This window comes from Triturus cristatus, chromosome 7, assembly GCF_964204655.1.
Source record: "Triturus cristatus chromosome 7, aTriCri1.1, whole genome shotgun sequence".
In the NCBI taxonomy this organism is placed as follows: Eukaryota; Metazoa; Chordata; class Amphibia; order Caudata; family Salamandridae; genus Triturus; species Triturus cristatus.
In genome coordinates, this window is record NC_140590.1 from 77,842,087 (window position 1) to 77,866,788 (window position 24,702).

The window sequence follows — 24,702 nt, forward strand, 5'->3', positions numbered from 1 at the left end:
GTCAGACTATCACGTGGATAATGTCATCAGTGATGTCATCAGTGATGTCATCAGTGATGTCACTGACCATGTCATGAGTGATGTAATATGTGATGTCATCACCAGTGCATTGCGGGCGTGTGAGTTATAGGTAGCTCTACTAACTATTATGGGTGAATTTCTCTGGTTTTATATGAGTCAAATGTCCAAGTAACTATAATGTCCCTGAAACCTATGGTTTTTTCAGTGAATTTCAAAGGTTTTTTAAATGCTAATTTCAAACTCTAAGGTGCCTGAAACCTATGGTTTTGTCAGTGAATTTCAAAGGTTTTTTAAATGCTAATTTCTAATTATAATGTTCATAAAACCTATGTTTTTCTCAGTAATTTTGAAAAAAATGTGATATTTTGTAACTTTAATATCCTAAAAAATGTTTTTGTATCTATTATTTAATGTCTTCTTGTTTTTTAAATAATAAATAACTACATACAGTATGAAAGGGAGCCCAGCCCAGAGCCACATCTGAAGACCAACACATGTCATAGACCTACTGATCAAGCATCTCCGACTCCCAAGAACACCATAACACCCACCACCACCGCCAGGAGCCCCCTGTCTACCATCGAGTCAGCACAGAACAAGACAGCGAACTTTCCGAAACCGGCATGGCCCCTCAGCCACGCAATAGCTGAATATTGGGACAGGTGTGAACAAACTATATGTGAAGGAAGCAATTCACCCATGAATAACAATGCACACAATGCAAAGTATAGCGGCGATGTGCTGGATACATCTCAGTATGCAAAACACACACCTCTCCATGTGCACAAATACTACTGGTGCTTGTAGTGTTGTGGACAGTGGACCCAACCATGTTATGTCAAACACTAGGGACGATCTCAGTCATGTAGCTGTATCGTCCCCCCCTGACGTACGCCACTTCAGTGTAGGAGTGTGAATAAATAGGCCGGGGCTCTGGGAGTGGTTCACTTGTAAACTGTGAAGACCAACGACTGTGCCAGAGAGGCAGGCCTCACCCTGCCACAAGGGTGCCACCATGACCGCGGGTCTCCTCGACACAGGCCCCCTGTGAACCCAGCTGCACAGCACCGCAGACTTATGTCTGTACAGACTACTGCCTTCGATCTACACTGCAGACAGCAGGCCTCACGATTCAGATGGTGTAGCGATTGCAGATGACGCAGTGCAGTACGCAAGATACATTGCTCCCAGTGTTGCCCTCTTGGACCACGCATCATCGCAGGGTGAGCGCGCGCTGAGTATTTCAGATGCCACTAACTCAGTGCACCACAAGTCATCGCCACGTGGCCTTACTGAGGCAGAATTCAATAGACAAAAGACATTGGTCCGAGTGCGGCCCTCCCAGACAAAGCATCATCGCAGGGTACCTGCACGCTGAGTGCCAAAGGTACTACTATCTCAGTGCACCACAAGACATCGAAACGTCGCCTTACTGAGGCAGAATTCAATAGAAAAAAGACATTGCTCCCAGTGCGGCCCTCCCGGACAACGCATCATCGCAGGGTACGTACACGCTGAGCGCCAAAGGTACTACTAACTCTATGCACCATAAGTCATCCCAAGGAAGAGTGAACAGTTTTATGTCAGCAGTGAGGCATACTATTACTCAAAAGTCATCCAAAAATACTTATAATATAAAAAGAACAGAAGAATCGAAGTACATTAATGATTACATTCCAGTAATTTTGAAGATGTGGAATGCAAAAATGGACATACAATATGTTGCAGATAACTCAATTACTGTTACTCGCATGCTATCCAAGTAGAAGTCCATACCTGGAAAACATATGTCTATATGAAATACTGCAACATTATAGTTTTATAAAAACATTTACAGAAAAAATAAAAGAAGGGGAATATGCTGTAATTGGATCTGACGGATGATTCTTAAAGAATGCCAAAGGAAATTTGATTAATCACAGGAAATTAAGTTGTGATACTCCAGATAAGAGAGAGTTTTTCTATTTAGCTCTTCTCCAACTCTTCAAACCTTGGAGGACTGAAATGGAATTACTTGGAGATTTTGACTGCTATAAAAGATTCTTTCAAAGCATATAAAGACATTGCTACCAGTGAGGCCCGCCCAGAGCACGCATCAACGCTGAGTGCTTCAGGTGCCACTAACTCACTGCACCACAGGTCATCACCACGTGGACTTATTCAGGCAGAATTCAACGCAAGCCGCAACACATGGTGCCACTAACTCAGTTCAACACAAGCCGGCGAAACGTGGTGCCACTAACCCTGTTCACACAAGCCGAATGATCCCACATGTGGAACTGTGTCCTGAGTCCTGAATGGCAGTGACCCCAAGTCCATGGCAGCGACCACAGCACCAGACTCCCTCTGATTAGTTAGGCATATTTCCATATGCAAGGCTGGCGACATGTGGTGGCACTAACCGTGTACAACACAAGGTGTGACACGTGGTGCCACTAGCCCTGTTCAACACAAGCCAATCCCACATGTGTAACTGTGTCCTGAGCCCTGAATGGCAGTGACCCCAAGTCCGTGGCAGCAACCACACCAGCATACTCCCTTTGATCAGTTAGGCATATTTCCATATGCAAGGCCGGCGACACATGGTGCCACTAACCCTGTTCAACACAAGCCGATCCCACATGTGTAACTGTGTCCTGAGTCCTGAATGGCAGTGACCCCCAGTCCATGGCAGCAACCACAGTAGCATACTCTGTTTGATCAGTTAGGCGTATTTCCATATGCAAGGCCGGCGGCACGTGGTGCCACTAACCCTGTTCAACACAAGTCGATCCCACATATGTAACTGTGTCCTGAATGGCAGTGACCCCAAGTCCGTGGCAGTGACCACAGCAGCCTACTCCCTTTGATCAGTTAGGCATATTTCCATATGCAAGGCCGGCGACACGTGGTGCCACTAACCCTGTTCAACACAAGCCTATCCCACATGTGTAACTGTTTGCTGAGTCCTGAATGGCAGTTACCCCAAGTCCGTGGCAGCGACCACCAACCTATGAATGTGGCTGTGGGCCCTTGCTCACCACTACCTCTGGCCTACACTGCGGTCAGCAGGACTCACAAGTCAGATACAGTCGCAATTGCAGATGACGCAATAGGCAAGAGACATAGCTCCCACTGCGGCCTATCCGCACCAAGCAGCATCACAGGCTCATACACTTCGACAGTGTATTCTATACATATGATATGCCTACACTGCGGTCAGTAGAGCTCACAATTAAAATTAAATCTTGATTCATTAATTACAGAGTCCACTAGGCAAGTAACTATCACAGGCCTAAAACCTACATACTATCCTTTTAGGATCCTTGCTTGAAGAACTTTTTTTATATCAGTTACAGCTTTAATACTATCAACAAATTCATCTTCAAGTGCAAACACTCAATAGCAGTCTACACTGCGGGCAACAGAGCTCGCAATTTGAATTTTTGACACGTGGTGCCACTAACCTTGTTCAACACAAGCCGCGACACGTGGTGCCACTAACCCGGTTCAACACAAGCCAATCCTACATGTGCAACTTTGTCCTGAGTCCTGAATGGCAGTGACCCCAACTCCGTAGCAGCGACCATAGCGACAGACTCCCTTTGATCAGTCAGGCATATTTCCATTTGCAAGGCCGGCGACACGTGGTGCCACTAACCCTGTTCAATACAAGCCGATCCCACATGTGGAACTGTGTCCTGAGTCCTGAATGGCAGTGACCCCAACTTCATGGCAGCGATCACAGCACCAGACTCGCTTCAGTTTTATTTGTTGTTGTTTTGTTTAAATAAAATGTTTTATATGTAAATCTATACATGACTAAGATTCTTCTTTGTCAAACAGCACAGGGACAATTCTGGGCCCAAGAAGGTTGTTGGGGGTATGTTGGTAATTTGGGAAGAGGGTGCGTTACCTGCTGATGTGGAGAGAGGCAGCGTGAAATGGGTATCTCTCACAGAAAGAACTCCGGTATGTTTTCAGAAATGCCTCTGACAAATGCCAGGTGACGGACTGAATCACAAAATGGCTTTTCAATGCTTATGTAGTTTGACTTATGAACAGTTCGCACCCAGACTCGCAGAGGGACAACTGCGGACCATCCAGTCGACTCAGAAACGCAGCACTATGGCCGTCTGCTCCCAAAGGAACAGCAGTATAGTAGCACGCAGAGGTACAGGCACAGCAGCGTACTAGCTCGCAATGGTAGAGAGCTGCGAGCCGACGGACTGGCTTCTAACACTATAGCTGCGAAGTGGTGATGTTGGGAAGAGGGAGCTTGAAAGGGTTATCTCACACAGACAGAGCTCTGGTATATTAAATTGCCCCAGGACCTTTCTTTTATATTTTCACTCGATGCAAGAAAGTGCGCTTTCTGGACCATGACCTTTCTCCCTACCAAATTTGGCGTAATTCCGTTCTGCTGTTTGACCTGTAGCCTTGTCTAAAGTTTCCAATGGAAAATCCATTGAGAAAACACGCTTTCATACCCCCACATAGCTACCGGACGCAGGCGTCCCCGCTGTTGGTGTGCATGTACGTGCTCTAGTTGTCAACATGTCACGGCTACTTCCTGAGGGCAGGTTTGCACACACACCACACCCGTCCGGCACATGCGTCACAGGCCATGTGAATATGCAAATATAATGCATCGATACCGTCACATCCTTTATTGCCGGTGGTGACTGTATGGTGGACGCTCCAGGGGGCTGAATCATTAAGAGTCCATGAAGAGTTGCGCAGAGGGTAAGTCGTGCCCTGAGCTGTATGGCCGCCAGGGGCCTACTACCATGTGGTGCAGACTTGACTAGCACAGGGTTAGTGTCACCCGAAGCTAATGTGGCCGTCAGGGGCCTACCACCATGTGGCGTCGACTTGAGTTGCACAGGGTTAGTTGCACCCTAAGTTGTATGGCCGTCAGCAGCCTACCACCACGTGGCGCTGACTTGTGTTGCACAGGGTTAGCGGCACTAAAAACTGATGTGGTCTCTGCCATTCATGACTCAGGACTCAGCGACATCTGTGAGAACTGCCGGGCCGTGGAGCTTTGACGGGCACGTGGAGTGCCCACTGGTAGACACTCCGGTGGCAGCAGGTAATTATTTGGTCATGGATGTGCAGGGGCGGCAGTATCTCTCTCTCTCTCTCACTTCCCTCTCTTCACTCTCTCTCTTACTCTCTTCATTCCTTTCCTTCTCTTTCTCTGTCTCCTTTCTCCCTTTCTCACTCCCTTTCTTTCCTTCCCTATCTTTTTCTCTCTGGCTTTTTTTTCCTTCTCTGTGTCTCACTCCTTTGATATGCGCATTACACACGTCCTTATTTTGTGCTTTATTTTCCAGGCTGTGTCGTTGACATTCATGGTCCCGACAGGAGTCTTTCGCCTTGTTGTTTTGTGTTCATTTTGTTAAATTTACTTTATCCTTTATACTATATGTTTACAAAAAACATAAAGTTTGAAAAAAAAAATCAATAAAGTTGGTTGGTGGTGTCCACCTTGGTGTTAAATTTTGGGGCAGTTATTGCGAGAATACTGCTGATGTTTGCAGTTTGCACCAGCTTCTGAATAGTGTGTTAGATTTATCTCAGCTGTAGCTGCATTAAAGTACTTATAATGAGATGCAGAGTAGGTGTTCCCATGCAAAAACACACAAGGTGCACCTTTGCAATTTATTCTAAATACTAAAATCCTGAATTGAATTGCACAGTGGTAGAGGGTGCATTTACAGTGCACACACAAAATCAATGAAGAAATCTCATTGTATTTATATTGATTGGGAATAGTGGGTCAGGTGCTGGATCCTGACGGGATACACTGCCCGGTTCATTTATTCTTCTGAACACGAAAAAACCATATAACAACTTTCACAACGAAAGGCAAAAACTGCGATGCAAAACAAATTCCGGCGATAAGCCACGTTAGCATCAGAGATTTTACACCTGCTTTCTGCTGGTGTTAAGCAGGACGACTACCTGCAGCATGAAAAGGAACACAGCCAAAAGCCACACCTGAACACCCACAGGTGCCATGGAGTCAATGAGCATGATACACGGATTCCCATGAGGGCCATAACACTCATCGCAACAACCCAAGGACCGCCAACGCCCCCTGAACCCGCATCTGAGCAAGTATGTCTGTGTGGTCATTGTGTTAGCATGATAGGCATGGACCCTGCAACATCACAGTGTACTGTCTTCAGCGGACGTTACCATGTCACCTCAGAGTTGGCAGTGAGCCTGGAGATGTAGCTACGCACGCATCCTCCTGCATGCACAAGCGGCAAAGGGAACAGGGTGTCTCAAACATGTCCGTGTGCAAGAAGTGCGGTAGGTGTGTCTCTGTGTTCTGCTGTGGCTGCCACAAGGGCCGCAGCAGTCGATGTTGTAAGTGGCATGCACCACCTCCAAACGGCAGTGTCACGGTGTGATTGGAATGCCGCAGGACATGCACGAATAGGCATTACAAAGGTGTGCCATAGGAGTGCACGGGATACAACAACGCAGCGCACAAAAGTGTAGGGGCTCGTGGGAGGGAGAAGGAACTGCTTGGAAATGTAACACACAGTGAACCCGCCCATGTGCCACGTGCTGGGCATCTCATCTATGATGACCAGGGTCGCAGACATCCCACAACACCCACGAACGGCCTTTGTACACATCCTGTTTGAATGCACCTGGAGAGGTTACTGTAAGGATGAAAGGTTATTTTTCTGAGCTATCTTGCGCTAACACATCTGCTACTCCGAGAAGGAACTTGCAAGTGGCCAGCCGCCCCTGACAGATACGGTAATATTTGCATCCATCTCCCACACTACCCACTGCCCGATTTGAGAACAAGTGGACATCCCACACTCAAAAGTCCTTCGTCGTAGTTAGCATGTGTAAAATGGCCTTCACACATACTCCCACCACAATCCTGCCCTGCACCCATTGCACACAGACACGGCTCATTGAACCAAGCTGTGCCATTTCATCCACAAGACTAGCACACGGCAAGCCAGTGCAGCTACAAGCATAGCCACTGACGCATAGCAGGGCATCCCGAACATATGGTCGACTCCATTCACGTCCACCTATACCTTGCACGTCTGCTGCATGTCCTGGGTACACTGCCTTTGCAAGTGCTGAATCAATCAATCAATCAGTTAATTTGTAAGCGCACTACTTACCCGCAAGGGTTTCAAGGCACTGAGGGGGGGTGCTGCTGCTACTGGTCGAAAATCCAGGTCTTGAGTCGTCTTCTGAAGGTCAGCAGGTCTTCGGTTTCCTGTTGGTTGAGGGGGAGGGTGTTCCAGGTCTTGGCGGCGCGGTGGGAGAACGACCTGCCTCCGGAAGTGGTTCTACAGATGCGCAGGACCATGGCCAGGGCGTGGTCAGCGGAGTTGGGCCTGTTGGGTACGTAGAAGGAGAGTCGACTGTTGAGGTAGGCTGGGCCGGTTTTGTGGAGTGCCTTGTGTGCATGGATCAGGAGTTTGAAGGAGATTCTTCTGTCGATGGGGAGCCAGTGCATGTTCCTCAGGTGGGGGGGTGATGTGGTCGCGGCACGGGACATCGAGGATCAGGCGTGCAGAGGCGTTCTGGATTCTTTGCAGTCTGTTGATGAGCTTGGTCGGGGCTCCGGCGTAGAGGGCGTTTCCGTAGTCGAGTCTGCTGCTGACCAGGGCCTGGGTGACTGTTTTCCTTGTGTCTGTCGGGATCCATCTGTAGATCTTGCGGAGCGTGCGGATGGTGTTGAAGCAGATAGAGGAGACTGCGTTGACTTGGTTGGTCATGGTGAGTTTCGAGTCGAGGATGACTCCCAGGTTGCGTGCGTGGTTGGTGGGGGCTGGGGGTGTGCCAAGTGATGCGGGCCACCAGGAGTCGTCCTATGCTGAGGGGTTGGGCCCAAGGATGAGGATCTCCATCTTGTCTGATTTCAGCTTAAGTCATCCAGTCAGCGACAGCTTTCACTCCCTGGTGGAGGTCGGATTTGGCGGTAAGGGGGTCCTTGGTGAGGGAGAGGATCAGCTGCGTGTCGTCGGCATAGGAGATTATGTTGAAGTTGTGCTGTCAGGCGATGCGTGCGAGTGGTGCCATGTAAACGTTGAACAGCGTCGGGCTGAGGGAGGATCCCTGTGGGACGCCGCAGATGATCTTGGAGGTCTCGGACCGGAACGGGGGAGGCGGACTCTCTGAGTTATGCCGGAGAGGTAGGAGGTTGTCCAGTCCAGGGCCTTGTCTCGGATCCCTGCGTTGTGGAGGCATGTGCGTAGCGTGCGGTGGCAGATGGTGTCGAAGGCGGCGGAGGGGTCCAGGAGGATGAGGGCCACCGTCTCGCCATTGTCTAGCAGGATCCTGATGTCATCTGTGGCTGCGATGAGGGCGGTCTCGGTGCTGTGGTTGCTGTGGTTGCTGCAGAATCCTGATTGGGAGGGGTCCAGGATGCTGTTGTCTTCGAGGTGACGGTTGAGCTGGATGTTAACTATCTTCTCAATGACCTTTGCTGGGAACGGAATCAAGCAGATGGACCAGAAGTTCTTGAGGTCGCTCGGATCCGCCTTGGGTTTCTTCAGTCGGGCGTTGATCTCGGCATGCTTCCAGCTCTCAGGAAAGGTAGCAGTCTCGAAGGAGAGGTTGATGACGTTGCGCAGGTGGGGTGCAATGGAGCTGCCGGCTTTGTTGAAGATGTGGTGTGGAAGAGGGTCAGACGGGGAGCCGGAGTGGATTGTGCCCATGGTCTTGATTGTGTCCTCGATGCTCACATTGGCCCAGGTTGTCAGGGAGTTGTGGTCTATGGGGTGCGGTGGGTCTGGCGTGTCGAGGCCTATGGGGGTCGTCCGGGGGTTGAAGCTGTCATGGATGCCAGTGATCTTGCAGTGAAAGAAGGTGGCGAGGGAGTCGCACAGGGCTTGCGATGGTGGAATGTTGTTGGCGCTGGAGCTGGGGTTGGAGAGTTCCTTCACGATGTTGAAGAGCTACTTGCTGTTGTGTGCATTGTTGTCGAGGCAGTCTTTGAAGGAGGTCCTTTTGGCGGTCCTGATGAGGTGATGGTGGTTGCGGATGGCGTCTTTGTGGGTAGCACGGCTGTCCGGCGTCTTTTCGCTGTGCCATTTGTTCTCCAATTTCTGGCAGGTGCGCTTTGATGCTAGGAGTTTTGGGGTGAACCAGTTGGCTCTCTTGTTGGTGTCTCTGTTGGTTGGCTTTTTAAGCGGGGCTAAGGTGTTGGCGCAGTCGTCCATCTAGCGTCTGAGGATGCGTGCACCATCGTCGGAGTTGGTGGGGTTGGTCGGTGGGTTGAGTGCGAGGTTTGTCTGTAGTTGTTCTTCAGTGACTGCCCCAGCAGCCGCGGGGGATCTGTAGGGTGCGGTGGTGTGTGAGGGGTTTTCGGAAGGTGAAGTGGATGCAGTGGTGGTCTGTCCAGGTGAGTTCGGAGGCATGGCTGAAGGCGACGTGGGGGCTTGAAGAGAAGATGGCATCAAGCGTGTGACCGGTGATGTGGGATGGCGAGCTGTTTTAGTCCAAGGTTGGCGAGGTTGTCGATAAGGGTGGAGAAGTTGCTGTTGTTGTTGTTCTCCAGATGATAGTTCAGGTCTCCGAGGAGGATGTAGTCGGCGGAGGTCAGCACGTGCGTGCTGATGAAGTTGGCGATGGAGTCGCAGAATTGTGGTCGGGGTCCAGGCGGTCTTTATACGAGGATGCCTCTTAGGGTGGTCTTGGGGTCCGTGTGGATCTGGAAGTGCATGTGTTCGGCGGTTATGAGAGTGTCGTTGGTGTTTTTTGAGACCCTGATGGTGTTCTTGTGGACGATGTCGATTCCTCCTCCGGCTCCGTTGGTGCGGTCTCTGCGGGTGATCTTGTACCCTTCGGGGATGGCTATGGCGATGTCTGGGGAGGAGGCTTCATTCATCCAGGTCTCTGTCAGGAAGGCAACATCCGGGGATGCGGTGTCGAGTAGGTCCCAGAGCTCGATGGCGTGTTTGCGTGCGGAGCGGGTGTTGATCAGGATGCATCGGAGCTGGTTGGGTTCCATCGTGGGGGGTGTCTCTGCACCTTCGAGGCAGGAGAAGCTGCAGTTCCGGCAGGCGAAGGGACCATGGGTGCGCTTCGGGGCGGCCTTGCAGCAGGTGTGTGTCCTTCCTGGGTTGAGAGCAACGAGGGTGCTGGCGTCATAGCGGAGGTGGTCTTCATGGCTGGTGTGGGGGCCAGGAGGTCTGGTGCTGGGCGTGGTCCAAGCACGGACGGGCACAGATGGGCTTACCATAGGCGCGCCTTCGGCATGCCAGGGGCACGCATGCTACGCGCGGCCGCGCAGCGGCCACCATTTAAGGGTAGGAGGGAGGGAGAAGCAGCTGGGAGGCGGGAGGCGGGTGGCAGGGGTTAGCCAATGGGCACGGGGGGCGGGGCCGCAGGGGCAGCAGTGGCGGGAAGATGCAAGCGAGAAGGGCACAGAAAAATAAAGGGAACTGCGAGCGAGAGGGCACAGAAGAAAGAGTGGGGACATTGTGGAACAGATCTTAAATGGGCAGGCACACAGGAAACAGAAGAAAAAGCTGGGCACAGCTGACACCGGGCACGGAGGGCACACAAGCGCTGGTGGAGCTGCAGCGGGGGGCGACCTACCTGGCAAGGTCAATGGTCGCTCTCCTCACCACGCAGCGGCCGCCATTTAAGGGGAGGAGGGAGGGAAGAGCTGTTGGAAGGCGGGAGGCAGGGGTTAGTGAATGGGCGTGGGGGACAGGGCCGCAGGGGCAGCAGCGGCGGGAAAATGCGAGCGAGAAGGGCACAGAAAATAAAGGAAACTGCGAGCGAGAGGGCACAGAAGAAAGAATGGGCACACAGTGGAACAGATCTAAATGGGCAGGCACACAGGAAACCGAAGCAAAAGCTGGGCACAGGTGACACCGGGCACGGGGGCACACAAGCACTGGTGGAGCTGCAGCGGGGGAGCAACCTACCTGGCAAGGGAAAGGGTCGCTCTCCTCACTGCGCAGCGGCCGCCATTTAAGGGGAGGAGGGAGGGAGGAGCAGCTGGGAGGCAGGTGGCAGGGGATAGCGAATGGGCGCGGGGTGGTCCGCAAGGGCAGCAGAGATGGGAAAATGCGAGCAAGAAGGGCACAGAAAAAAAGGGAACTGCGAGCGAGAGGACACTGAAGAAAGAATGGGCACACAGTAGAACAGATCTAAATGGGCAGGCACACAGGAAACAGAAGCAAAAGCTGGGCACAGCTGACACCGGGCATGGGGGGGCACACAAGCACTGGTGGAGCTGCAGCAGGGGGGAGCGACCTACCTGACAAGGTCAAGGGTCGCTCTCCCCACCGTGCAGCGGTCGCCATTTAAGGGGAGGAGGGAGGGAGGAGCAGCTGGGAGGCGGGTGGCAGGGGTTAGTGAATGGGTGCAGGGGGGGCGGGGCCACAGGGGCAGCAGCGGCAGCGGCAGGAAAATGTGAGTGAGAAGGGCACTGAAATAAAAGGGAACTGCGAACGAGAGGGCACAGAAGAAAGAATTGGCACACAGTGGAACAGATCTAAATGGGCGGGCACAGAGGAAACAGAAGCAAAAGCTGGGCACAGCTGACACTGGGCACGGGGGGCACACAAGCGCTGGTAGAGCTGCAGCAGGGGGGAGCGACCTACCTGGCAAGGTCAAGTGCTGCAGATCACTTACCAGCACCGTATACAAGTTACCGTGTTCCAAACAAAACTTCCTCCTACTACGTATAAAATATTGCTGACACTGCTTGGACAGGTGTGGCACAGCGCCCACAGCACATGACTTCACAGCATAGAACACACAGTTTGGACTCACGGTTTCATCCCCGAGTTCAGCAGCAGCTCAATTTAGCAGCATGACACTCTAGGCAATACCTCACTTAATTTCCGTACACCGCACCTTCAGACCGGTAGGGGTCAGTAGTTCAGCGCCTTTATCCCCTAGTACGGCAGCAGGTCAGCTTACGCCCCCAGCGCCATCAGACCTGTATGAGTGAGTAGTTTGCACTTTACAAATACCGAATTGATTTGATATGCACAAATTTACCTTCACGCTCACTGTATGACACCCCTAAACACCATACACAACTTACAAAAGTTCCTCCGAGTAGGTATAACTACATGCTGACACTACTTGCACAAATGTGGCACAGCGGCCAGAGCACATGACTATACAGCACATGACACACAGTTTGGACTCACGCTTTAATCCCCGAGTCCCGCAGCAGCTCAACATAGCAGCATCAGACTCTAGGCAATACCTCACATAATTTCCTTAGCCCAGCACTTTCAGACCGCTAGGGCTGAGTAGTTTGCTTCGCACCCCTGTATAGCACATCGTAAACACCCCACAGAGGTTACAGTGCTCCTACCCACCTCCTTACTACTTTTTGTGCCCTTTTAATTACCCTTACTCGCTTCAACAGAATCACAAAATGGCTGCCAACACTTCCTCGTTGCAACCGCCCGCACTGCTCGCAGCCAATAAGCAGCAAGCTCGTGCTCGTAACGCCTCAGCCAATCAGATGGCAGAATTCCCAAATATTGATATCTGTAAATTTTGATATTTCTCCAAAACTAATGAACGGATTTACACCAAATAAACAAAAGCGTGCTTTCTAGACCAAGACCCTTCTCCCTGCCACATTTGGGCTAATACCGTTCACCGATTTGACCTGTAGCCTTGTCTAAAGTTTCCTATGAAAATTGCATGGAGAAAACAAGTTTTGGGACCCCCTTTTTTCTTGGTCCCCCTTGACGAATCACCACACAGCTAGGGAGCTGATATGAACAAAGAATTTGTTTGGAAAATTTCATGAAGATTCATCAAACGACGCCAAAGTTATAACCAAAACAAAAAATGCTCTTCCTATGGAGACTTGGTCCTAACTATAACTACCTACTGGCAACCGCCAGAACGTAATATATAGCGCTACGAGAAGCCGTGAGGAGGCGGCAATGGAAATGTTCGACGATTCTCCGGTCATTGAATCCGAATCGATCAGTTCCACGGAGGTTCCCAGGGTGGGTAACACGGATCTGAAAGAACTATTTAAGAAGTTGGAAAAGGCCATGCGAGTTGAGACCTCGAAATGGTGGGAACACCGTTCCCTATCACGCTATTTGGAAGTTGGACGCATACCTCGTGGTTTGCGTATCATGCTGGCACCCAGCTATGAGAATCTGGATCCTCAGATGCTAGTAGACTGGGCGTAATGTAACTTACAATCTTCTGCTAACTTGTTGAAAATTCTGGTCAGGTACGCTGAAAGCGATCGCCTAAAAATCCAAATAACCATCGAGGAGTTGAATGAACAAATAAAAAAACTAGGCCCCTCGGAGTTGGAGAAAAAATACCGTGAAGAAATGCACACCCGATTAGCCAAGGAAGAAGAGGCCATTAAGAAATGTAAGGCCTTTAAATTTCAGAGGGACAAAATTGATTATCAAAATGGTCAAATCTTTACATTTGCCAGGAAGTTTGTCACACTAAAACAAAAGGTTTGCCAATCTGCCACAACATCACAATTGTCGGGCATTAACGGGGCACATTCTTCATCCTCTGTTTCTGATCTCAGCTCTATTCCAGGCAGTGAATCAGAAAATGAACAAACCTCCACAAGCAAAGATTTGGGGTTTACAAAGCTTACCCCGGTGCAAGAGGTGGATTGCCTTCGGCACGACAGACGCCAAACCTTAAGGCCCCGTGTGCAGAACACAAAAATAGCAGGAGAAACAACATCAAGCGAAGGAAACGCAGGAAACACCACAAGATCAAACAGCGGTCAAAGACCGCAGAACAACAAGAGAGGTCAGAAACGTTGGACTCGCAAACACTAAATGATACTTCCAAACCCCTCGCTGTCATTAACCTCACCAACATGCAACTTAGTGCCCCTGAAGAGAAGATTCTTGCCCTCGGCCTTTCTTTTTGTCCAGCGGATAACTTCAACTATGCACAAACTCGCATAGATACTTACAAATTCATACGTAAGTTGAAACTTCGCAAGTTTTTTGAACTGAACAAAGATAAAACCACTAAAACACAAAGTGTAACATCCGTCACTCCCTCCAGCCCTCCAGTAGGTACGGTGGGTGACTACAATCTTCTTTGTGACCTTCAATTATTACAAGAAGAGGGCCGTGTTGACAATCTATCACAAGTCGATGTTGCTCTCATTACTAATAAACCGGGTAGAACACCATTTAAACCAAAGTCCACTTTTAGTCCCATCATGGTCCATGACAATATAGAAACATATAATGAAATGGTTACCTGCCAATTGAAATCTTTACATAAATCAGTTAAAGGTGCTCGGCATTCTCAACAACATTGGAACCATGGGTATGGACAATTGATGAAGAAGATTCAAAGTGATGACAATATCATTGTCCGTCAATCGGATAAGGGAGGCAACGTTGTCTTGTGGCCAAGAAAGTTGTATGTTGATGAGGCCCTGTTGCATCTAAATGACAGGACGTGTTACAAGAGAAGTGAATGGAAGGTGGTCAAAGCTACATGGGGTGATTTGTACAGCAAACTTCTGGCATGGAAAAGTACTGGTCTTCTCAGCACTGAGGAATTCAAATTCCTGAAAGTCAACCATCCCATCATGCCGGTTTTCTATCTCATTCCCAAGATACACAAGAACACAGCTAAACCCCCTGGAAGGCCTATCATCTCGGCCAGGGGTAGCATCTTGGAGAATACGTCGCTCTACGTCGATTTCTTCCTACAAAAGCATGTGAAGGGATTAACATCCTACATACAAGACACTAACGATTTTTTGAGGAAGATTAATGACATTGAGTGGCAGGATGAATACTGCTTAATCACGCTGGATGTTACCGCTTTATACACCAGTATTCACCATCATGATGGGATCAAAGCGGTTGAATACTTTTTGAGAACTGAGCCAATGTATATGATGGACCACTGTAAGATGTTTCTGGACATGATTAACATCTGTCTCAATAATAACTTTTTTCTATTCCAAAATACAGTGTTCCAACTACTAAGAGGCGTGGCTATGGGGGCTTGCTTTTCCCCGAGCTACGCGTGTCTACACATGGGCTTGTGGGAGGAGCAAGTCCTCAAAGTTGAGTTTAGTGAAGTCATGACTAACAACATCATTACTTGGCTTCGCTATATAGATGACCTTTTCATGGTTTGGAAGGGGTCCAGAACCTCTGCCTTGGAGTTTATTCAGGCCATCAATGTCAACCGACTTAACCTACAATTTACGGCTCAGATCAGCCAAACTCAAGTTAGCTTTCTAGATGTGGAGGTTTTTGTTCTTGAGGGCAATCTACACACAAAATTGTTCCGTAAAGCAACTGCGGGCAACACCGTGCTGCATGCTCTTAGTCATCATCCTGAACATCTTATACGTAGCATCCCCTATGGGGAGATGTTGCGCATTAGACGCATTTGCAGTACGGATGAACATTGCATTTTAGCCCAGGAACAGAGTAAGTTGAGGTTCTTAGCAAGGGGTTATTCCCCGGCAGTGATTGACAAAGCATTGGCTCGCACCAGGTCCAAACCTAAAGACCTTATCCTGACTACCAGAAATAGCGATTCCATCTCCAAAAACGCCTCTAGCTTGACTTCCACCGAAAATGATGCCCCCAGATTGATTTTGACCTACAGTCGTCAACACCATTGTTTGCGCAAGAAAAACTGGTCGCTCATTCGCTTTGACCCAGTAATAGGTAGTAATATGCCTAATGCCCCTGCTGTGACCTTTCGGAAAGCTCGAACCATGAGCGACATGCTAGTAAAGAGCAGTCCCGAATTAGGCAGTAACACTAGCAATTGGTTACAAGCCAGTAAGGGATTTATCAAATGTTCCTCTTGCAAGGCTTGCACGCTGGGCAGAAGTACCACTACCTATTTCTCTCCATTTGCTAACTCACCCTGTAAGATTACCAAAAAACTAACATGCAGGACAGATTTTGTGGTTTATGTGCTGGAGTGTACGTGTGGCCTGCAATATGTTGGTAGCACCAAATTGCAGGCACACAAACGTGTACTCCAGCACATGAGGGCGATCACGAATCATGACACATCATACCCCGTAGCTAGACATTTTGGTGACAAACATAATAGCAACCTTGAAGAGCTTAGCTACTTTGTCATTGATTCGGTGCCTCCACTGAGACGTGGGGGGGGATCGGGAAGCCATCCTCAGAAAACTAGAGACGCGGTACATTTTGGAGCTAGACTCCAAGGTACCCAACGGGTTAAATGCCAGTGAGGACTTCTACACTTGGCTCTAACTCTTGTCTTCACCATACCTGTCCTGCTAAGTCATCCTGTTCTGCATGTTATCGATTTTAGTCCGCACTTTTGTTCGGATTCATTATGACTGTTGAGTGTCGTTGTCCTTTCCCCATGTTATTTTCCTTTATTTTGAACAGCAGCTATCACTTTTTTCCTGTCTCCTCTTTTTTGTTTTCCCCAACAAACCAGATGTTGGTTTTTTACTGATTGCACTATTAACACTTTCTTGAACGTAGCTATATTCAGAAGGTCTCAGGAATTGTAGCGGGCAACTCCTCCTTTTTTCAGTGGGGCACAGTCTAACGTGAGTTGGAATGGATTAAACCAGTTACAGGTAGCAACTCAATTGATCTGACATGAATTTAGTTGTTTTAATTCAGGTTGGGTTCACGCGCAAACTAAACAATGAGGAATGGCGTGGTTTTAATGTGATAAATGTTTACAACCTTTTTTGCAATTAGATGGAGTTCATATTTCAGCTGCTTAAAATCAATGAAACAATTCTTAGGTAAATATTTTCTCTGCCATTCGTGCTCCCTATTTGCATGGTGTCCCCGAACCTCGTGCCAACTGATTTAGATAATGTTATCTATTTTTGTGTATTTTTTTTCCTGTGACCTTTTGGTAGTATTGTTGTTTTGTTAGGGTACAAAATGTATTTTACATGTATTATAACAAATTCTGGCTTTGCAACAAAACTGTGGACTTTGATTTTCAAAACCACAACGCTTAATTCTGTTGTCTATGTTCATGATCACGATGTCACGTTATCACGCACTTGCACTTTAAATACTCAGGCTTCCTTTGTTAGCGTCATGTGACCAAGGCCTCCAGTAGGTCGAAACGCGTTATGGCGGTGGTGCAGGTTACGGAGTAAAATAAAAAATTAAGAGCACCTATTCCTGGGTCCGTGTTCGTCTCTGGCGTTTCCATGCAGCGCATTCTGTGAGGCGATTCCTTGTGGCATATATATATATATATATATATATATATATATATATATATTTTTTTTTTTAAACAATGGCCTTGCAGCTTGGGAGAGCACTCGACGGCGCTCATTAATCATGTAGTCTGCCTTCAAGCTCCACAAATTATTTTATATGCCAACGTGTTTCGAGGTGAAATCCTCTTCTTCTCGGGAAGCAATTATCACACTTGAAGCTCGCATTACACTTTTGAAAGCATTTCCGGTTTTATTTATTTATATAACCGCCCTCCAGTAGGCGTGTGCAAAGTGCAATTCATTATAGTGCATGCTGGGACACCAGGTCCTTAATGCGAGAGTTAGTATTCATTTTAATAAATGTCAAATGTTCAATTTGCTCTTTAAAGTTCATTATTTCCTTAGTAGGTCGTGGTTTGCTTAGGACAGACTTATTTAACATATACAGCGCCATGCCACGCAAGTTCAGACAGTGCAAACCTGCAGCCTCGTTCAGCTGGTTGAACATTTCTCTCCAGCTGACGATGGTGCTTCTCCCCACGGTCAGGCTCCCGTGTAAAATCTTTGAAACAATGGGCTTGCAGCTTGGGAGAGCACTCGACGGCGCTCATTAATCATGTAGTCTGTCTTCAAGTTCCACAAATTGCTTGAAGGCAGACTACATGATTAATGAGCGCCGTCGAGTGCTCTCCCAAGCTGCAAGGCCATTGTTTAAAAAAGAAAAAAATATATATATATATATATACATATATATATATATATCAACACCAGGTGCTCACTTACTCAGTAAGAAGTAGGCAGGACACATGCTCCGGGGTAAAACGATTTATTTGAGCAAACGAAGCGTGCAAAAAAGTTCATGAAGCGCTGGGGCAGACGCGTTTCTAGCCGGGACTCGGCTTTCATCAGTGCCAGAATCACAGGTATGATTGTTTCACCTGAAGTTCTTAAAGCCTAAAGAGACCACTCCCAATGTTCCAGTCTCTTGGCTCCTCCTACTATGACCAGGTTTGTACCTCCTCTCACAGCGTTTCAAAGTAGGCTGCATGCTGGTTCATGTAGTCGCTCGTGGAAACTTGATCCAGTGATCTAGAAAATCCAAGAACACACAGTGGTGTCTCCAATCTTTGGCGAGATTCCACATGTTTTCGCCACAGCTTTTTAAGAACAGAAATTTTGTCCGATTCTTGCCATACGTTTCCCCTTCTCAGGCTGTACAGAAAAGCCTCCTCTCTCCCCTTGCAGTGAAGTGATGCTCCGTGGCAATAACCCGCATGGGGGGGCTCTGCGTGTGCAATTTCATTGCGAAAACCGAGAGAGATCGTTGACTGTCGCAGGGCGCCTGATCGAGAGGGCGTGTCCTTGCCGGTGTCAACTACCGGCTATACATCAACACCAGGTGCTCACTTACTCAGTAAGAAGTAGGCAGGACACATGCTCCGGGGTAAAACGATTTATTTGAGCAAACGAAGCGTGCAAAAAAGTTCATGAAGCGCTGGGGCAGACGCGTTTCTAGCCGGGACTCGGCTTTCATCAGTGCCAGAATCACAGGTATGATTGTTTCACCTGAAGTTCTTAAAGCCTAAAGAGACCACTCCCAATGTTCCAGTCTCTTGGCTCCTCCTACTATGACCAGGTTTGTACCTCCTCTCACAGCGTTTCAAAGTAGGCTGCATGCTGGTTCATGTAGTCGCTCGTGGAAACTTGATCCAGTGATCTAGAAAATCCAAGAACACACAGTGGTGTCTCCAATCTTTGGCGAGATTCCACATGTTTTCGCCACAGCTTTTTAAGAACAGAAATTTTGTCCGATTCTTGCCATACGTTTCCCCTTCTCAGGCTGTACAGAAAAGCCTCCTCTCTCCCCTTGCAGTGAAGTGATGCTCCGTGGCAATAACCCGCATGGGGGGGCTCTGCGTGTGCAATTTCATTGCGAAAACCAAGAGAGATCGTTGACTGTCGCAGGGCGCCTGATCGAGAGGGCGTGTCCTTGCCGGTGTCAACTACCGGCTATACATCAACACCAGGTGCTCACTTACTCAGTAAGAAGTAGGCAGGACACATGCTCCGGGGTAAAACGATTTATTTGAGCAAACGAAGCGTGCAAAAAAGTTCATGAAGCGCTGGGGCAGACGCGTTTCTAGCCGGGACTCGGCTTTCATCAGTGCCAGAATCACAGGTATGATTGTTTCACCTGAAGTTCTTAAAGCCTAAAGAGACCACTCCCAATGTTCCAGTCTCTTGGCTCCTCCTACTATGACCAGGTTTGTACCTCCTCTCACAGCGTTTCAAAGTAGGCTGCATGCTGGTTCATGTAGTCGCTCGTGGAAACTTGATCCAGTGATCTAGAAAATCCAAGAACACACAGTGGTGTCTCCAATCTTTGGCGAGATTCCACATGTTTTCGCCACAGCTTTTTAAGAACAGAAATTTTGTCCGATTCTTGCCATACGTTTCCCCTTCTCAGGCTGTACAGAAAAGCCTCCTCTCTCCCCTTGCAGTGAAGTGATGCTCCGTGGCAATAACCCGCATGGGGGGGCTCTGCGTGTGCAATTTCATTGCGAAAACCAAGAGAGATCGTTGACTGTCGCAGGGCGCCTGATCGAGAGGGCGTGTCCTTGCCGGTGTCAACTACCGGCTATACATCAACACCAGGTGCTCACTTACTCAGTAAGAAGTAGGCAGGACACATGCTCCGGGGTAAAACGATTTATTTGAGCAAACGAAGCGTGCAAAAAAGTTCATGAAGCGCTGGGGCAGACGCGTTTCTAGCCGGGACTCAGCTTTCATCAGTGCCAGAATCACAGGTATGATTGTTTCACCTGAAGTTCTTAAAGCCTAAAGAGACCACTCCCAATGTTCCAGTCTCTTGGCTCCTCCTACTATGACCAGGTTTGTACCTCCTCTCACAGCGTTTCAAAGTAGGCTGCATGCTGGTTCATGTAGTCGCTCGTGGAAACTTGATCCAGTGATCTAGAAAATCCAAGAACACACAGTGGTGTCTCCAATCTTTGGCGAGATTCCACATGTTTTCGCCACAGCTTTTTAAGAACAGAAATTTTGTCCGATTCTTGCCATACGTTTCCCCTTCTCAGGCTGTACATATATATATATTCACTGAAAAAACCATAGGTTTCACACAAGTTATAGTTAGCTGTACATTTCACTCGTAAAAAACCAATGAAATTCCCCCGTTATAGTTAGTGCAGGCAACTATAACTCACGGGACCGCAATCTTCTGCACCGTGCTCGCGCTGTGGGCGCTCGGTGCGCTTCGTGCGCCGAGCACCCACGGTACGCAGTGCGTGCCGTGCGCGCGCAGTGCGCGCACCTCGCAATTTAAAAATGTTTAAGACTATTTTGGTCGAAAGAAATTATAATTCCTGCCATTGCTGTTCAAAAAGTCACACTGTTGCATCTTGGAATTCGTAGTGCCTTGGAAAGTCACATGACTGTTATTGAGCACTTGCACATGATTTTAATGTCATCCACCTGTGAACAAGGCGCAAGCTGAAACGCGTAGGGTTAAGTTTGCAGCAAAATGAAATAAATACCTGTGCAACTTTAAACCGGGCTTGGCACTTCTTTGTTGTATTTGAATGACGGAGTCCTCCATCTCCGTTGATCGCTGGAGCCGCCCTGCAGGGTCGGGGGCCCCCTTTATGGAGATTTCACTGTTACCGTGCTGCGGATTAAGAGGGCATGACCCGCTTTGCTCATTGCCAGACCAACGGAGCTCCAAGGAATTTCTGGCATGAGTGATGAAAGGGAGATAAGAGGGGTTACACCTCTCTTGGACAGTTTGAAATGTCAGGTATTTTCGTTAACTATGCTGCATTTGGGACATTGTGCACTACAGACATCGTATTTACTTTGTTTGCCAAGAAGGATATGACAGCAGCAGGCAATGTTTAAGACTATTTTGGTCGAAAGAAATTATAATTCCTGCCGTTGCTGTTCAAAAAGTCACACTGTTGCATCTTGGAATTCGTAGTGCCTTGGAAAGTCACATGACTGTTATTGAGCACTTGCACATGATTTTAATGTCATCCACCTGTGAACAAGGCGCAAGCTGAAACGCGTAGGGTTAAGTTTGCACCAAAATGAAATAAATACCTGTGCAACTTTAAACCGGGCTTGGCACTTCTTTGTTGTATTTGAATGACGGAGTCCTCCATCTCCGTTGATCGCTGGAGCCGCCCTGCAGGGTCGGGGGCCCCCTTTATGGAGATTTCACTGTTACCGTGCTGCGGATTAAGAGGGCATGACCCGCTTTGCTCATTGCCAGACCAACGGAGCTCCAAGGAATTTCTGGCATGAGTGATGAAAGGGAGATAAGAGGGGTTACACCTCTCTTGGACAGTTTGAAATGTCAGGTATTTTCGTTAACTATGCTGCATTTGGGACATTGTGCACTACAGACATCGTATATACTTTGTTTGCCAAGAAGGATATGACAGCAGCAGGCAATGTTTAAGACTATTTTGGTCGAAAGAAATTATAATTCCTGCCGTTGCTGTTCAAAAAGTCACACTGTTGCATCTTGGAATTCGTAGTGCCTTGGAAAGTCACATGACTGTTATTGAGCACTTGCACATGATTTTAATGTCATCCACCTGTGAACAAGGCGCAAGCTGAAACGCGTAGGGTTAAGTTTGCAGCAAAATGAAATAAATACCTGTGCAACTTTAAACCGGGCTTGGCACTTCTTTGTTGTATTTGAATGACGGAGTCCTCCATCTCCGTTGATCGCTGGAGCCGCCCTGCAGGGTCGGGGGCCCCCTTTATGGAGATTTCACTGTTACCGTGCTGCGGATTAAGAGGGCATGACCCGCTTTGCTCATTGCCAGACCAACGGAGCTCCAAGGAATTTCTGGCATGAGTGATGAAAGGGAGATAAGAGGGGTTACACCTCTCTTGGACAGTTTGAAATGTCAGGTATTTTCGTTAACTATGCTGCATTTGGGACATTGTGCACTACAGACATCGTATTTACTTTGTTTGCCAAGAAGGATATGACAGCAGCAGGCAATGTTTAAGACTATTTTGGTCGAAAGAAATTATAATTCCTGCCGTTGCTGTTCAAAAAGTCACACTGTTGCATCTTGGAATTCGTAGTGCCTTGGAAAGTCACATGACTGTTATTGAGCACTTGCACATGATTTTAATGTCATCCACCTGTGAACAAGGCGCAAGCTGAAACGCGTAGGGTTAAGTTTGCAGCAAAATGAAATAAATACCTGTGCAACTTTAAACCGGGCTTGGCACTTCTTTGTTGTATTTGAATGACGGAGTCCTCCATCTCCGTTGATCGCTGGAGCCGCCCTGCAGGGTCGGGGGCCCCCTTTATGGAGATTTCACTGTTACCGTGCTGCGGATTAAGAGGGCATGACCCGCTTTGCTCATTGCCAGACCAACGGAGCTCCAAGGAATTTCTGGCATGAGTGATGAAAGGGAGATAAGAGGGGTTACACCTCTCTTGGACAGTTTGAAATGTCAGGTATTTTCGTTAACTATGCTGCATTTGGGACATTGTGCACTACAGACATCGTATTTACTTTGTTTGCCAAGAAGGATATGACAGCAGCAGGCAATGTTTAAGACTATTTTGGTCGAAAGAAATTATAATTCCTGCCGTTGCTGTTCAAAAAGTCACACTGTTGCATCTTGGAATTCGTAGTGCCTTGGAAAGTCACATGACTGTTATTGAGCACTTGCACATGATTTTAATGTCATCCACCTGTGAACAAGGCGCAAGCTGAAACGCGTAGGGTTAAGTTTGCAGCAAAATGAAATAAATACCTGTGCAACTTTAAACCGGGCTTGGCACTTCTTTGTTGTATTTGAATGACGGAGTCCTCCATCTCCGTTGATCGCTGGAGCCGCCCTGCAGGGTCGGGGGCCCCCTTTATGGAGATTTCACTGTTACCGTGCTGCGGATTAAGAGGGCATGACCCGCTTTGCTCATTGCCAGACCAACGGAGCTCCAAGGAATTTCTGGCATGAGTGATGAAAGGGAGATAAGAGGGGTTACACCTCTCTTGGACAGTTTGAAATGTCAGGTATTTTCGTTAACTATGCTGCATTTGGGACATTGTGCACTACAGACATCGTATTTACTTTGTTTGCCAAGAAGGATATGACAGCAGCAGGCAATGTTTAAGACTATTTTGGTCGAAAGAAATTATAATTCCTGCCGTTGCTGTTCAAAAAGTCACACTGTTGCATCTTGGAATTCGTAGTGCCTTGGAAAGTCACATGACTGTTATTGAGCACTTGCACATGATTTTAATGTCATCCACCTGTGAACAAGGCGCAAGCTGAAACGCGTAGGGTTAAGTTTGCAGCAAAATGAAATAAATACCTGTGCAACTTTAAACCGGGCTTGGCACTTCTTTGTTGTATTTGAATGACGGAGTCCTCCATCTCCGTTGATCGCTGGAGCCGCCCTGCAGGGTCGGGGGCCCCCTTTATGGAGATTTCACTGTTACCGTGCTGCGGATTAAGAGGGCATGACCCGCTTTGCTCATTGCCAGACCAACGGAGCTCCAAGGAATTTCTGGCATGAGTGATGAAAGGGAGATAAGAGGGGTTACACCTCTCTTGGACAGTTTGAAATGTCAGGTATTTTCGTTAACTATGCTGCATTTGGGACATTGTGCACTACAGACATCGTATTTACTTTGTTTGCCAAGAAGGATATGACAGCAGCAGGCAATGTTTAAGACTATTTTGGTCGAAAGAAATTATAATTCCTACCGTTGCTGTTCAAAAAGTCACACTGTTGCATCTTGGAATTCGTAGTGCCTTGGAAAGTCACATGACTGTTATTGAGCACTTGCACATGATTTTAATGTCATCCACCTGTGAACAAGGCGCAAGCTGAAACGCGTAGGGTTAAGTTTGCAGCAAAATGAAATAAATACCTGTGCAACTTTAAACCGGGCTTGGCACTTCTTTGTTATATATATATATATATATATATATATATATATATATATATATATATATATATATTCCGCAACCACGATTCCTTTGTTCGCGGAACCGTTCTTCAAAAGAGCGCACTCCTGAGCCATAGACGTTGCCAATATTTAAATTAATTTATTGCATAGTTTCTGCAAATTTGTCAACAAACGCGTTTCGGTGTTACCGCCTTTGTCAAAATGCGTTCTCGCCTGGCATCCCGCAGCTGTAGAAGCAAACCTGCATCCCCTGTGCTATACTCCAATGAACGTACGGCTCGGGTCTCAATCAGTAAAGCGCTGTAGTTTCCCGCGCTGGGTTTAAAGAGCGCGCATTACCACGTGAGAAAAAGCATTCCCTCTTTCGTTTACACATTCTTTATCACGCCCCCTACATATTTTGACTTTTTAGGTCTCGCCTGACCCAGCGCATGCGCTGGTCTGGCAAGACTTTTTGTGAGGGCTCAAAAAATGCTACCATGGCCAGCCTAGAGCTGCAGAGCATGTGCGCGGGCGCGCGCTAACGAGCAGAGTATTACC

At 48.1% G+C, this 24,702-nt stretch overlaps 1 protein-coding gene across 1 annotated transcript in view; it reads left to right on the forward strand.

Annotated features, from left to right (window-relative positions):
• LOC146808860 (phospholipase A2 inhibitor and Ly6/PLAUR domain-containing protein-like) overlaps nucleotides 1-24,702 on the forward strand; it is a 157,116-nt gene that overhangs the window by 60,514 nt on the left and 71,900 nt on the right. The window lies entirely within an intron of this gene.